The sequence below is a fragment of the Ostrinia furnacalis genome, unplaced genomic scaffold, assembly GCF_004193835.3.
Source record: "Ostrinia furnacalis isolate ACB-3 unplaced genomic scaffold, ASM419383v2 OfSCF6657, whole genome shotgun sequence".
Taxonomy (NCBI): domain Eukaryota; kingdom Metazoa; phylum Arthropoda; class Insecta; order Lepidoptera; family Crambidae; genus Ostrinia; species Ostrinia furnacalis.
In genome coordinates, this window is record NW_021136896.1 from 778,712 (window position 1) to 793,783 (window position 15,072).

The window sequence follows — 15,072 nt, forward strand, 5'->3', positions numbered from 1 at the left end:
TTGAAGTGCGTACTTACCTTTTAATTGGCGTTGTTTGCTCAAACACAAGACATAAAGTAGGTAACGTTATGTTTGCAAAAAAGGTCTCTACATATTTGAAGTACGTACTTACCTTTTTATTATTAGCTTTGTTTTACATACTACATTTCCCAGGTTGCTTATGTCAGTTGTATAATATTTTAATAGTTAATTTTGAATTTTTTACCCTGATCTGTCTCTACATATTTTAAAATATTAATTACATATTATGTAGAAGACGGCGAGCGAGTCTACGCCTTGAATGCAATCCTTTAAGATAAAATGGCTCTAGATAGTAGATTGCAGTAATTTGAGCAGTTTATCATGCTGAAACTAGGTCTAATAGCCTTACTGTATTTTCTACCAGTTACTCTAAAGAGGTGACGAGATAGCGGAATATTTTTAGTATATTAGGTATTTATATAAATATAAATCTCGTGGCAATGAAAACTACATATGATATTATGTACCTAATTAAATAATTATTATTTCAAATTCAAAACTACACTTTCGTTGAATTGCGCAAAAATCTGTAGGTAGGTACTTTTTTCGATATCTTTTGTTTTCATACCTAATGAGTTTTAAATAAATGAATGTTACAAGTTTACTTTAAGATCAATAAGCGCCCAGTGTTTCCATATTACGTAAATTGATAAGCAAATATTATCACTGTCATCATAACGGCAACTAAGTCTCAGGTAAATAATAAATGAAGACGTTTTCTTATTTTTATAAGTGCCTGACGGTAATTGCCATGGTATAGGTGGTATACAGGTTGTCCCAAAAAGTAGTGGCAAGTCAAAGCTCAGAGGTAGAGCACTAAGGCTATCCAAATCACCCCTATGTATTTTGGGCGATTTTTGATAGTTTTCGAGTTTTTTGGTCCCTGTGGCGCGAATAGGTAGTCAAATTACATACCAGATATTTTAATTATTTATTAGATGAATACTAGGCCTAGCTAATGTAAAAACGTTAAAAATCCTGTACTTTACTGAGATACAGGCCAAGAGCTTCCTCGTTGTGGATAAAAAATAAAAAAAATAAAAAACTTATGTTGTAAAAAAAATCATAAATCGAAAATTATGTATCAAAAGTCGCGGTGATTCGGGTAGCCCTAGTGATGCTCTACCTCTGGGCTTCGGCTTGACACTACTTTCTGGGACACCCTGTATAAGGCTGTCTAAAGCTTTTGTCACACTGGATGCCTTATGCGGTCTGTGGTCAGATCAAATGAACGCAGCCCATACCTATCAATTTTCTTTGATCGTACCTGCACTGGCAGATCGCACCAATACAAAATGTATAGAGATCGACAATGTTGTTCATAATAATGCAGGCTGCATTCACTTTGAGCTGACCGCAGACCGCATCCAGTGTGGCGAGTCCCTTATAGCGCGTAACCGCGCCCGTTATCTAGTTAACAGTGTGTCGAAGAATAACCTAATGAGTTGTCACGTCATTTGGTGTTTTATCATATTTTAACATAGCGCCATATTTTGAGTTGAGGCTTAAAACAATTAATTTTCTTTATGAATGGACCTCATGCGCCAATGCACCTCGAATGAGAATTTTACTATTTACGACTTTACTATATTTTTCCTCTAACTTTAAATTACAAAAAAGTAAATAAAACTTTGCAATAATTTCATTTTAATTACTTAATAAAAACCCTTTGTAAAAACACTAAAAACTTTCTGTCGTAAATATATCGTCTGACAATTATTATTCCACACAGAAGCTGTGAATTGTTACCCGAGGGTTGAAATCGAGTTACAAAAGGCAATCAACGGAGGGTAGCAGGTTTGATTCCTCTCCCAATCACATTTAGCCGATGATTGGCGGCGCTCTATTTGATAACGTTTTATGCCCTAAGGACAGACGACTTTTGTAGAGTATATAAAAGGAAGGCAGTTTAATTAAAGGCATTAACTTTAATTAAAGTGGCCTTCTAAATTAATTAAAGTCTCAACGAAAGTAAATAAAAATATTACTTCATATACCAAACCATTTTACAGGTTATTTGGGCAACTTTTACGAGCCAGAGCATTAACTTTGATTGAGCAATGAATTTATTTACGCTACGTTTTTCTCAAATGTATTTTCCTCTTTGTAAAGACGACAGCACATCCAACTATACACTTTTTTTGCAAAAAGGTCTCTATTGCAACCACATAAGAGGCCACAGTGCTTAGCTTGACTAGCCGTTACTATACAGGCTTTATCACACTAATATTATAAAGGCGAAAGTTTTTGAGTGTGTATGTTTGTTACTTCTTCACGTCTGAACGGCAGGAGCGATTTTAATAAAATTTGGTATGGAGTTAGCTAACACCCTGTATTAACACATAGGCTACGTTTTACCGCGACGCAGGGCACAGCTAGTAAACAATAAAACTTCATAATTTTACGATTTTTAAACTACGTTTATTGATTTGAATATTCGCAGTCTGTATCACAAAGATATGAATGGAGAAGGGAGATGGATGTCAGGTATTCGAAAAGATATTTAAGAGTTTTAATCGACATGCCAATGCTAAAAAAATATATAATTAGATACATGATGTATATCAAGAGTCGATCTAGGACCGAGCTGCCTGGAGTCAGTTGATACGGAGGGCCGACTCTAAATAAGTATTAATAAAATTGGATAGGGCAAAGAAGCTTATATCACCCAGCCAGAAAGGTACTTAGTGAGTTCTTAAACTGAATTATTATTAATGTTTACAAAACTACGACCCCCAAATGTAAATCCGAGTGAACCCAAATGTAAATGAAGGCGCGATACATATTTCCACGACCTTCATCAAGTTAATATCGCCGACTACCGCCCGTTTTACTGCATTCAATCCGAGTGCCCATTACGAACTTTTAAATGATTTTGTTATGAGAATTTTGTAGTACATTAATGTTTTTGTAAATACTTAAATACTTAGAAAACGCGCAGACCAATACAAACAGATAAATTCAGGTAAATAAAATGTTTGCGTTGTGCGGGGATAGAAAATTAAAAACATGTTTTCATTTCGCCTACCGCTGTCCCGAGTCCCGATACTTTTCGCTTATATCGATTGATATAACGCTAAATCACTCAATCGAGATGGTCTAACCTTCTAAGATACTCTGTGACTTTATTTACCACCTTATACACTGCTGAACATAGCTGCTCTGAAGTTCTGCCCAAGATTTCTCTAAATCTGCATAACCTACCAAATTCCCTTGATGATTTGTAATCAATTTTATCTATTATAATGGCTGCGATATGGAGAAAGTTGACGTCACCTTAGACTGACCCTATTCAGCCAATAATCCCCGTCAGCACCTGAGAAGGGGCCCGAGAGCCGCAGGTCCAGATATTAGGTCAATGCCGGGCCGCGGGAAGTGCAGCCCTTGCCGAAACTTATCACGAACAATGTTCGAGAGGCATTGTTCCAGAGATAGCAATTAGGTAACAACAACTTTGAACTTTATTCTAGTTCCTAATAAAAGTGAAAGGTCACTGACTGACTCACTCATCATGAAATCTCAGAAACTATAACACCTACAAACTTGAAATTTGACAAGTAGGTTCTTTAAAGTGTGTAGACATCCGCTAAGAACAGATTTTACGAAACTCCACCCCTAAGGAGGTAAAAAGGGGTCCACGAGTACGAGATCGCGGGCTAGTAGATAGATTAAAAAATAGGAACCGAACCGAAGCACAAAAGAAGGTCACAAGCAAAAGCTTCTCCTGATGTAACTTTGTCAAAGAATTAAATTAATGTAAAACTAAGTTACGCATACGCAAATATTAACACGTTGACTGTTTTATTAGGATTGTGCCCGACGGAAAAAATATAGGGTGTCAGGAGGCAGGATAATAGGGTTTTATTAAAACAAGATACAAAGGAAAGAAAAACCCTTGTATCACAAATTAATTAGTGGAGCTACTTCTACGACATATTAAGAGAGACTTAAGATACAACCTAATTAATAAGACCTGAGCTAATTGGAAAGCTTGTTAGGTGAGGTCAACAGGTTCTTGTCAATTTCTGGAATTCTTCACTAAAGGTCAAGTCGCATTGGATAAATTAGTAGGTATCACTTCGCTGAAAGTGAAATCAAAACTATGACTTAGTGTTTTTTTTGCATGCCATTTTCTGGTGAAATGTGTGATCCTACTTTAATCTACTTTACCATCTATTTACATTATTTTACATGTACCACTTTCAAACGAAATAAATGACTTGATTTGATATTTGATTTGATCTTGAAATAGAAAGCAAAGTAATCATAAGAAATGAACACAACCTTAATGAAATGCCATTTACCTATAATGAGACACTGTTATTATGACTCTTTTAATTTGGTTTCAAAAAATGTCTTCAGCAAGCACGCTGTTACTCGTAGTTTAATTCTTTTAACTACTTACTTACATGAAATTAACTATAAATTATGTACAAAATTACTACAATTGTTCAAACGCATGTTTAAATTTCGTTTGCAAACAAACAGTCTGATTTAATTGAATAGACAGACAGTCAACAAAAGATAATGGTTGTGACGTAACCGCGTATCAGCTACGTGCCGTGAGCTCACGCAGCACTTCAACCGGCCAATGCCTATATTTATTTTGTTTAATGAGAATATTAGTACATAATTTGTATTGCACAAATTACTAACAGCCCCGTTAGCCCCTCGTACTTAAGCTATGACACATGCTTGTTTTACAAGTGTGCTGACCACAATAGTCGAGCGGTATTCGAACCCGCGTTCCTCGGATTTCGAGTCGACAGATCCAATCCCTTCATCGTTCGGCTATTGTGACTTTTATCTGCTTCTACGTGCGTCCTTGTAATTTGCATTATAAGTTAAAGTAGACTGCAACTGTATAGATGTAGGACTGTTATTGTGAACTGTAAAATTGCATAATAATTAGGGGGCGTCCATAAATTACGTGAGACTTTTAGGGGGGGGAGGGGGTCAACAAAAACCTCACTAAATCTCACGTGGGGGAGAGGGGGGGTCTCAGGAAATATCACGTAATTTTTTCCGCAATAATTAGAGGAATAGAGTTTGCCAGAAAACTGGGTTTAAATCTTAAGTAAAAAAATTGGCCACGTGCGTGTCGTGCCACGCGCAGTGTAGGGTTCCGTAGTTGTCCGTCGTTAACAAAATATATTTCAGAAGCAAGCAACTACTTCACCTAAAGTCGCTTTTAATATTTTCTTCTAAGGAATTTTTATTAGATATGAAATTTCTGAAACTTTAAAAAATGACATGTATTAAATGTATGATGATTGTTCAGCGTCCCTAGCAGATACTGTCAAGAACTAAAATCTTAAACTTTATTGATGTTTTTGATGCACTCATTAGCGACAACGGTAAATTATGCAAACTCGCACTAAGCACACAAAAAAAAACTTTCTCAGTTAAATTACTCCAAACTATTAAATTTCGTTTTTTTTTTTAATTATCACGTGAGATTAGGGGGTGGGGGAGGGGGTCTGGCAAAATCTCACCAAATCTCACCAAGGGGGGCGGGGGGGTTGAAAAATAGCCAAAATTGTCTCACGTAATTTATGGACGCCCCCTTATCTCCTCTGCGCACTCACACGCCAACCCTCAGCTGTGATGGAAACACTTGCTAAAACTAAACTCTTAAATTTTACAAATTCTTAAAATAGACAGCGTCTTGACAAAAGCAAGAAAGAAACCGACGATACGCACAAAGATGATTACACTGTTTATCCTTGGTAAATACTCTTTTTAATTTTGAATGGGTAATTTTATCCTGAGTTTCACCCAAAAGTGTTCAAATAAGATTTCGTGTCTAAGGTTGAGTTTTATGAATTCAGAAACGCTGTTATAAAGGGATACTTGTACTTAAGTCTTCATTTTCCAGTAAGAAATAGTTTGGGTTTTATGAAAACACTATCACAACAGCGTGCGGTCTTGCATAGACTCCAATATCGAAAGTATGATATTCTATGAATGAGTAATGTTTATTCTAAACGCGGCAATATCAGCGGGGGCCGTATCTCCGGACAAATAGCCGTTAGCGACACTTGGCGCCTCACGTAGCCCTAATATGTAACTGATGACACGTAACTTCTTCCTACTGTACTTTGGGTACTTTTTTATACAGCTTGCATAACACTACTTCCTATGTATAATATACACGGTAAATTATATGTATAGTGTTACTGCTTTAATCGTGCCAAGAACCTGGATGCGGGCCGCGCAAGGCCGGTCGTCATGGAAATCCTTGAAGGGCCTTTGTCCAGCAGTGGACATTATTTGGCTGAAACGAACGAACGAACTCCTCGTAGCGTAGCGTTATGCTTTCATTTTCGTAGCAGCTCGTAGCATTCGCGGTAGATTGCCTTGGTAGGTACTTAACAGATTCGTACTTGTTGCATTGTTTATTGCAATTTTTGTAATAATAATGACGTATTAGATTTTAATGTAAATTTCTTTGATTCGGAACTTTTTTCGATTCCAAATACCTATTTATGTATCTTATAGTACTATAGTTTGAAAAGACAGCTAACAAACTTAAAGATACGAAAACTGCGTTAGTAAATTATACCTTTGCTTTAAGTGTAAGCTCTGATGATAAGTATCGGTTTGAGATTGAGAACAGACCATCAGAATATATCTCTATGTATTCGAATCAAGTAGTAAGTAATATAATTAGTCCCAATAATCAGCTGTTCCGAACGGAAAATTTTCCTCAACAAAGTGCGTATTCCCCCGTTCAGTCGTTACATAACAAAGACGTGTTCGGTTACCTTAACCTGAATGAAGTGCGTACCATTGCAGGGGTGTCGATCGCAGAGACCACGTGTCCACGCAGCCGGCCGCGTGGCGGTTGTCTTGGGCTGGATGCGCCACGAGTTGAAAAGTTGATCTAATTTGATTTGACCTATTTGGACTTATTGGAAATACTGTGAATATTACAAGGGAATCTCGCTCTAAAGAGCTCTAGTTTAAGTTGCGCGGTTTCGAAAGTAAATTGTAGTAGGAATTAATAAGTGTATTGGTCTTCATTGTTATAAAAAGTCGCGTCTTAAACAGGCCACGATATAAACTTCAAAACTAATCTGATTTTTTCTAATTATCAGTTAATAAAAAAGAAACCTTTATTATTATTATTATAAGGTTGTGAGTTTTGTTGTAAATATACCTACGTGAGACAAATACTTAGGTAAGTATAGTATTGTGATGTGGATATAAAATAAAAAGCTGACTTAAACATGAAGTTAATTTTTGAATGAATGAACATGGTAATTAATTCATTCATTGCGCTAGATCCTTTACTTATCCTTCAAATATTTAATGGTTGGGTGGTCAGGTTAGCTTACTCGATAATCTAACTAAAGAATTCCCGGTTTATTTTCGAGCAGCTGCCCGTCGACAGAAAGTTATAAACCAATTTCGAAAAATAACTATTTCGACGTGCAAACAGCTTTCAATCTGAAACAATTGAAATCCAATTTCACTCTATTATTTTATTTGTTTCGGCAGTTAAAATATTTTAAACTATTGTGTATAGAACTCGTTTATTATCTCTAGTATACAATACGGAATATTACCGAATATCTTCTGAAAAGCTCCCGTGTTCGTACATTTTTTTAATGTTTTTTCAACGTCAAGCATTGGTCGACAACGATTGTTTTTTTATATTGAGTCAATAGACATGACTTTGGTGTAATTTCAGTAAGTTTGTATTGTAAGGATGTTGAGCTTTCGTAGTCTTTTAAAACTACGACGGTGCTACGTCGTAGCAAAAGTTTTCTCATTGCAACTGCCACTACAGTGTTCTTTAATCTTTATTTTATTCATGAAAAATCTTTTACGCAGAACCACGCTAAATACTGACGACAACGTATTACGATAATTATTAACGCAATGTATTACGATAATTTTTATGTACGCACACAACTGTGCGTACCTGCTTTGTATTTGTACCAGCCTCACTTATTTTCGTAACCTTTAATTTCTCTGAAATAATGTCTATTATTCTCGTCACTTCCATACCTTCGACATCTGCGCATTATTTTCGCTGAGACAAGTCATTGGGCCCGCGGGAGGGCTGAAGAGGGCCCTCGAGGACTGCTCCTCTCGCCGTTGGGTAACCGTTGTGTCGAGGCCCTTGAGGTATGTTTGGCACAAGAGGTAATTCTTGGTAGATGATACTCTGAGCAATCGCTACAACTATCTAGTCCCAAAGTAGTATCTAGTCCCAAACTGGTTTGTAGGGCCATACGTTTATCGTAGTAGAGTTGAAGTAGAGTTGAAGAGCACGTCGAGAAGAAAAGATCTCCAATGTGTGAAGTTTATATTGTATTGAAATACTGACGAGAGTAATTGTGGCAAATCTTTTCTTGAATAGTAGTGTTACGTGGAATGGGTGTTGACGTACTGAGTTATAAGAAAGAAAAATACTTAAAATAGTAACTAACGCGCGCACAAAAAGTGGGACGCAAACATAAGCGTAAAAGTAAGTGCAATGTACGATGGCTTGCCCGTACATAACCAGTTATACGAGTTTCATTGTAGATAATTATCCTGCTTTCGCCTCCGAGATTTATCTTACCATGTAGTACCCCTGTACGACAACCCAATCCGCACACAATATTCAGCGTAGTAGTATTAAAAAACAAAAGAGCGGGCAACCCCACCCCTACCACGCTGTGGGCTCGGTGTCCGAGCGGTCTCATTCCTTTGTGCGCACGCGCAACGACCGCACGCAGTATAAGAAAAATGCTTAAGTGACGTCACCAGGACGTTTTTACCGACAAAAAACGTAATTATTTTAAGTTGTGCAGTGTAGTGACGAGAATTAGACCCAACAAAAGGTTGGTTGTAACAACTATTTTGTGCAAGTGCTCGTACATTTTTATTATAAGCGTTGTGACACGACGCGTAACTTTGACCCATTTTTAGCTCCAAGTTAACGCGCGATGTTAACCAGTAGCCATTTTTTTGCTCCGAGGTAATGCGAGATGTTACCCAGTAGCCATTCTATGATCAAACGAACTTACCAAGTGAAGTTCGATCTAAATTATCCTGTTTTCGCCGAAGAGATTTAAGGTCCCTCCCAACCCGAAGATTTCTATATCTTCTTCCCTGGAGGTAAACGTCAATGTCATCTCTTCTCTAAATATAATGAGACCGCTCGGACACCGAGCCCACAGCGTGGTAGGGGTGGGGTTGCCCGCTCTTTTGTTTTTTAATACTACTACGCTGAATATTGTGGGCGGATTGGGTTGTCGTACAGGGGTACTACATGGTAAGATAAATCTCTTCGGCGAAAACAGGATAATTTAGATCGAACTTCACTTGGTAAGTTCGTTTGATCATTCAATAAGTAATGCTAGCCTAAAAATAAATTAAACAGGTACTTAAATGTGTAATAAAAATGATATAACATTATTCGGCTATTAAATATTCAACATTTTCAAACAGGCACGAATCCCAAACTTTCAAACAGAGCTTTTATTGGCACTTAAGCACTTAACTGATACGCAAGAATATTACCTCCAACTATGTCTGGGGATATAAACGAGCTTCCCAATTTATTGTAATAGGCCCGCGCGCGTGAGCCTGCATTTCTTAACATTTTCAGACAATAGAGCCTTACATAATTCTAATTGTTATTTATTTAATACAAAATTTTAGCTACAGTTTTTCACATTCATGTATCATGGAAACTATTATCATCTCTCGTTCCCACCGTTGCCACTCCTATACATTATCCAGAATCTTCTTGATTGTCAGATTGTCTTGACTGCCAATAAAAGCCTAATAAAGGCTAAATTTGTCCCACGACTAAGTTAAACCGTCATTGGCCCTGTGAAAAATCAATTGGAAGAAAATAGGAGGCATTTGAAACCAGTGATTGACTTTCCTCCAGTATAACATGACAACGTTTACGTTAAGACGGGTCTCCAGCTCGTGTTTTGCCCTACACCATCAACAAAAACATTCAACATTATAAGCCTATGAACACTGCTGGGGGAGTCCAGTGTCCAAAGAACACAGCATAACGATTCCCTACAGTTTGACAGCAAGCGTGTGTCTACACGTGGTTCAGTGAGGACACAGATAATATAATACTAGTGAGGAGGAGAGGCGACTCTGTCAATTTGTATGGACGTAACGCGACTCTCACGCTACCGCGCGCTTTAAAATTGGCACACAGCCGACTGTTACTCGAGTTTTATTTTGAGTCAGTGAACTGCAGTACACAACAACAATAAGACAGAGAATTCGAGAGTAATAGATTACTATCTCGATTTACAAAAACTGGATTCCAACGATAGCGATCGATGACTTATTTAGTCTCCAAGAAGGTTCTGATAGGCAAGCTTCTTGATACATTTAATTTAAATCATATTAAAGTTTTATGATACACATTTTAAGATGGTTATCTATTTTACATTACTTTGTCGTTTACAAAAGTACTTATTTTCTTTCTTATAAACTTGACTAACTCTACTTTACCCCTAATTAATTATTACTGAAGTTCTACGAAAAAACTATGTGGATTACTGTGTTTGTAACACCGTAAACTGGTCCTCTGTCCCATAAAGAGTTCAAACCAAGCCCTGCACCAAATGTAACGTGTCAACAAATCGTCCTTAATACGTTAACCTTACACACATGCAGAGACCTATAGATGACCCTATTAAGTAGGCCTAAATAATTGTTTGTAGTCAAACAAAAAATATTTTATACATACTTACTTAAAAATGGCTGAAAATAGAGATTGAGTCTTTGCATTTCTTTCCCTCAGTATCAGTACTGAAACAGACAATAGAGTTAATGTATATGTTTAAAAGATTTCACAGCAGGTAAATTATTTACACGAAAATAAATAAACGAGTTATAATGCTATACTTGTCAGGTACCAACGTTAATCCCACTAACTTCGATAGAAAGTGATGTTGTTTTGACAGCAAGAGTATCATATCACAACATTGCAGGAAGCGAATAAACTGGGCCTTGTATCAATAAGTTTTTGCGCAGCAGACCCGGCAAACAAGCGGGGTAAACAGTTTAGCAGAATTGACGCGCCATTATACTCGTAGGTGTAGCAGTGATTTTCTTATTGTGTACAACGCTCGAAGGGAGAACGTGATATTTTTAGGACATCAGATTTAAATTGTATTTAAGTGCAATTTTCAACAGTCAAAACATATTTAACTGCATGTTAAGTAACATTTATTGGTGACTAAGTTTCATGCGCTGTTTCTTCTCAGCACTGGTCCATTTATTATCCCGAAGCAGTGTTAGGGTAGTATTCTGGGACGTGTAAAAGCGCTTTTTAAAAGCCTACATATTTGCAGAAGATAAATTACTTTTCTGACTCTATCGAATTAAATTCCTTTTTGGTTTACTGTAAACCCTAAATTAGGTAGGAACATGAAATAATTGCCGATCTCACAAAAAAAACATGAACCTAATTACCTATTTTAAACTTTAGAGATTTATTTAGATTTGGAAATAGGTTACAAAGATTGCCGTCAAAAATAAGAAAGCTAATTTTATTTCAAGGATTTATTTTTATATTTTACGGACCGTGTATTAATAGAACGGTAAAGGTCAGGAATCAAAGGGAAACTCAACAAAGAAAACACATTAAACATAATTAATTACTTAGGTGAAGTTGATGCTTAATGGGTAGGTGCTACTTCTTAATACGACCGCCTACGGAGTTTTAACCTTCATTAACTACTCTATAATTTTAGAAATAAAATTAAAATCTATAAGATGTAAACATAAATGTATTCCTACTTAAATTTTTTACATTTATTTAATGATCAACATGTGCCCGATAAACGCAGAAACAAGAAAAACCTAGGTATAAAATGGTTTAGTTACCAACAACAACACGTCGAAAACTGTTTTAAAATTAAATTAGGTCACTGGCGAATCCAGGCCAGTGAATGACGTATGCCAACCAGCGGTGACGTCACGGGACTCACGGAGAAACGAAAGACCCACGTGGGGCACTCCGTTGAGGTCTTCAATGTGATTTTTAGGGAAAATTGCGATTCTATGTTGTAATTAGGGGTGATTTAGTATTTAATATAGGCTGACATGGAAAGTTACGTCACGATAATACGTTTTCCTTGAAAATAAATAGACGGTGGTGCCGTGTGGTGACGGCAGAGTAGAATACATTTGTCACCAACCCCTACTCTTCCCGCGGGTGTCGTAAGAGGCGACTTAGGGACTACACATCAAACAGAGAATGGGCAGCAGCGCTCTCTGAAAAACATCAATCTTTTAAACTGCGATCTCCAACCCGCCTGCCAAGCGTGGAGATTATGGCAAAACCNACAGAGAATGGGCAGCAGCGCTCTCTGAAAAACATCAATCTTTTAAACTGCGATCTCCAACCCGCCTGCCAAGCGTGGAGATTATGGCAAAACCCTCCACTATAGTGGAGGAGGCTCATAGTCCAGCAGTGGACTGTAAAGGGCTGTTGATGATGAAATAGACGGTAGAATACAGTTTGTTACAAATAAGCTTCATTATGTAGAGTTAAAATAATCGAACCGGAATGAATGTACAATACTCAAGAAAAAGAAAAATATTTATTATGAATTTCCAATGAAATTGTACCTAAAACTTTCAAAGGGAGTTACTATTGCCTACTGAGACCTTTCTCAAAATCACTCCAAATTAAGTACACTTTGTCGACTGTCCGTTTTCATCTCAGAATACATTACTGTCAGAACTACAGATTAAATAACAACGGGCACAATAGTTCGAAACGCAATTAAACATTTTTGCTCGTTACTCAGAAAAAGAATATCACGCACACGCGCGCCACGTGGCTGCCACGCGCCACGCACACATACGTAGAACATTTGGGAGGATTTGGAAAATTAATATTTATAATAAGAGCTTTGAACTTCTTGATGGTGGATAAAGAGTGCGTTGGTAAATAAATAAAACGTAAAATAAACGGTTTTGTTTATTTTGCTAATTGTTTTGCCCGCGTCTCTATGTGAGTGAATTTCGGGTTGTCCAAAAATGTGTTTGCCTTGAAAATTATACTAGGATAACTAAGGATATTTTACTATTATTTAATTATTTATATTTACTAATACGGTCCTTTTATAATAATTATTACAATCAACATTTCTTGTTATTCATGTATCCGAAAATTAGCAAGACGGTCTTAATATCATGGTTCAAAATATTTTGGCAACAACTTGTGCTGTTTCCCGATCTTCCATAAAAAACGAATTACCTACAATGACTTATTCAATTAATTATTATAGTTTACAAAAGGTTTTGCATAGAAAATCAAACAAAATTAGTCAAAAAGCAAGGTCCCACCGAGATTTGAACTCGGATCGCTGGATTCAGAGTCCAGAGTGCTAACCATTACACCATGGGACCGTTGAGAGGGGTGGCGAAATTTCGTTCCAACCTCCACGATTAATGATAAAATAACTAAATAAACTTTTTATATACAGGGTGGCCAAAACAGTGAGGTCTAAAAGAAAAATTTAGATTCCTTACATCAAGGTGTATCTAAATCACCCCCATGTGTATAATACGATTTTGCTTAGTTTAGGAGATAGAGTTAATTTTGTGATATTTTAAAATTTTGTGACCTAGTAGGCTTTAAACATTTTTATCTTTTTTTTGGGTTGACTTTTTTCAGATTTCTTTTTTTCGACAAATTCCTTATTAATTGCAGATATTTGAAAAAAATAATCACCTTCCTATCTTTGATGCAAGATACAAAAGTTTTGCTAGAAACATTAAAATTATGCTTTTAGCAGAACACTATCAAATTTTCAACTTAAAAGTTTAAGTAAAAAAAGAACTTCCATAGGTTCAAAACCATTTTAAAAACTGTGCCGTTTCCTGGACATTCATAATAATACAAAAAAACATGTACTTAATGGGCCACTATTTCCTGTAATCGCTCCACTAAAGTAGTAAGTCGGAGATTCCGTTACATGTTTTTGACTTTCTTAGAGTGAATTAATATTGGGAATCCTCTAAGTTTACATAACGTAGAACAGATTTAGAGACAATAACTGGACAGAACATGTATTTATTCTCAACGAGGAAGCTCTTGCCCTTTAACACACCTGGTGGAAACTGATGATTAGGCTGAAGGTGGAAGGGAACTTCAACTACAGAGGAACTATGGCTTCCTACCTCCAAATGCCGGAACACATTGTTATTAATAAGTAAGTTTTAATGAACATAAACCAAATATCCCTCGTTCTTCTTCTCTCTGTAGTAAGTATTTTAAGGGTAGGTAATAGTAAAATGTAACAACTGCCTCTGTCTCCAAGTGGTAAGAGGTAAGCTTCAGAAGTCCCGGGTTTGATTCCCAGTAGAGGTGAAATTTTCTGCTCGGTTTGGTTGGTGGTAGGGTTTGATCTAAGTCTGCCTGGCTAGCAACTCTATCTTCCTAAGTCTGTCACTATAACAATAAGTTAATAGCATTACTGTATTCCGGCATTTGGAGGTAGGAAGCCATAGTTCCTCTGTAGTTAAAGTTCCCTTCCATCTTCAGCCTAATCATCAGTTTCCACCAGGTGTGGTGAAGGGCAAGAGCTTCCTCGTTGAGAATAAAAACATGTTCTGTCCAGTTACTGTCTCTAAATCTGTTCTACGTAATGTAAACTTAAAGTATTCCCAATATTAATTCACTCTAAGAAAGTCAAAAACATGTAACGGAATCTCCGACTTACCACTTTAGTGGACCGATTACAGGAAATAGTGGCCCATTAAGTACATGTTTTTTTGTATTATTATGAATGTTCAGGAAACGGCGCAGTTTTTAAAATGGTTTTGGACCTATGGAAGTTCTTTTTTTTACTTAAACTTTTAAGTTGAAAATTTGATAGTGTTCTGATAAAAGCATAATTTTAATGTTTCTAGCAAAATTTTTGTATCTTGAATCAAAGATAGGAAGGTGATTATTTTTTTCAAACATCTACAATTAATAACAAATCTGTCGAAAAAAAGAAATCTGAAAAAAGTCAACCCAAAAAAAAGATAAAAATGTTTAAAGCCTACTAGGTCACA

At 36.5% G+C, this 15,072-nt stretch overlaps 1 non-coding gene across 1 annotated transcript; it reads right to left on the reverse strand.

The window, feature by feature from the left end:
• Positions 1–13,347: 13,347 nt before the first annotated feature.
• On the reverse strand, positions 13,348–13,419 carry TRNAQ-CUG (transfer RNA glutamine (anticodon CUG)). The gene has a single exon. It is a non-coding gene; the product is annotated as a tRNA-Gln (tRNA).
• Positions 13,420–15,072: the final 1,653 nt, after the last annotated feature.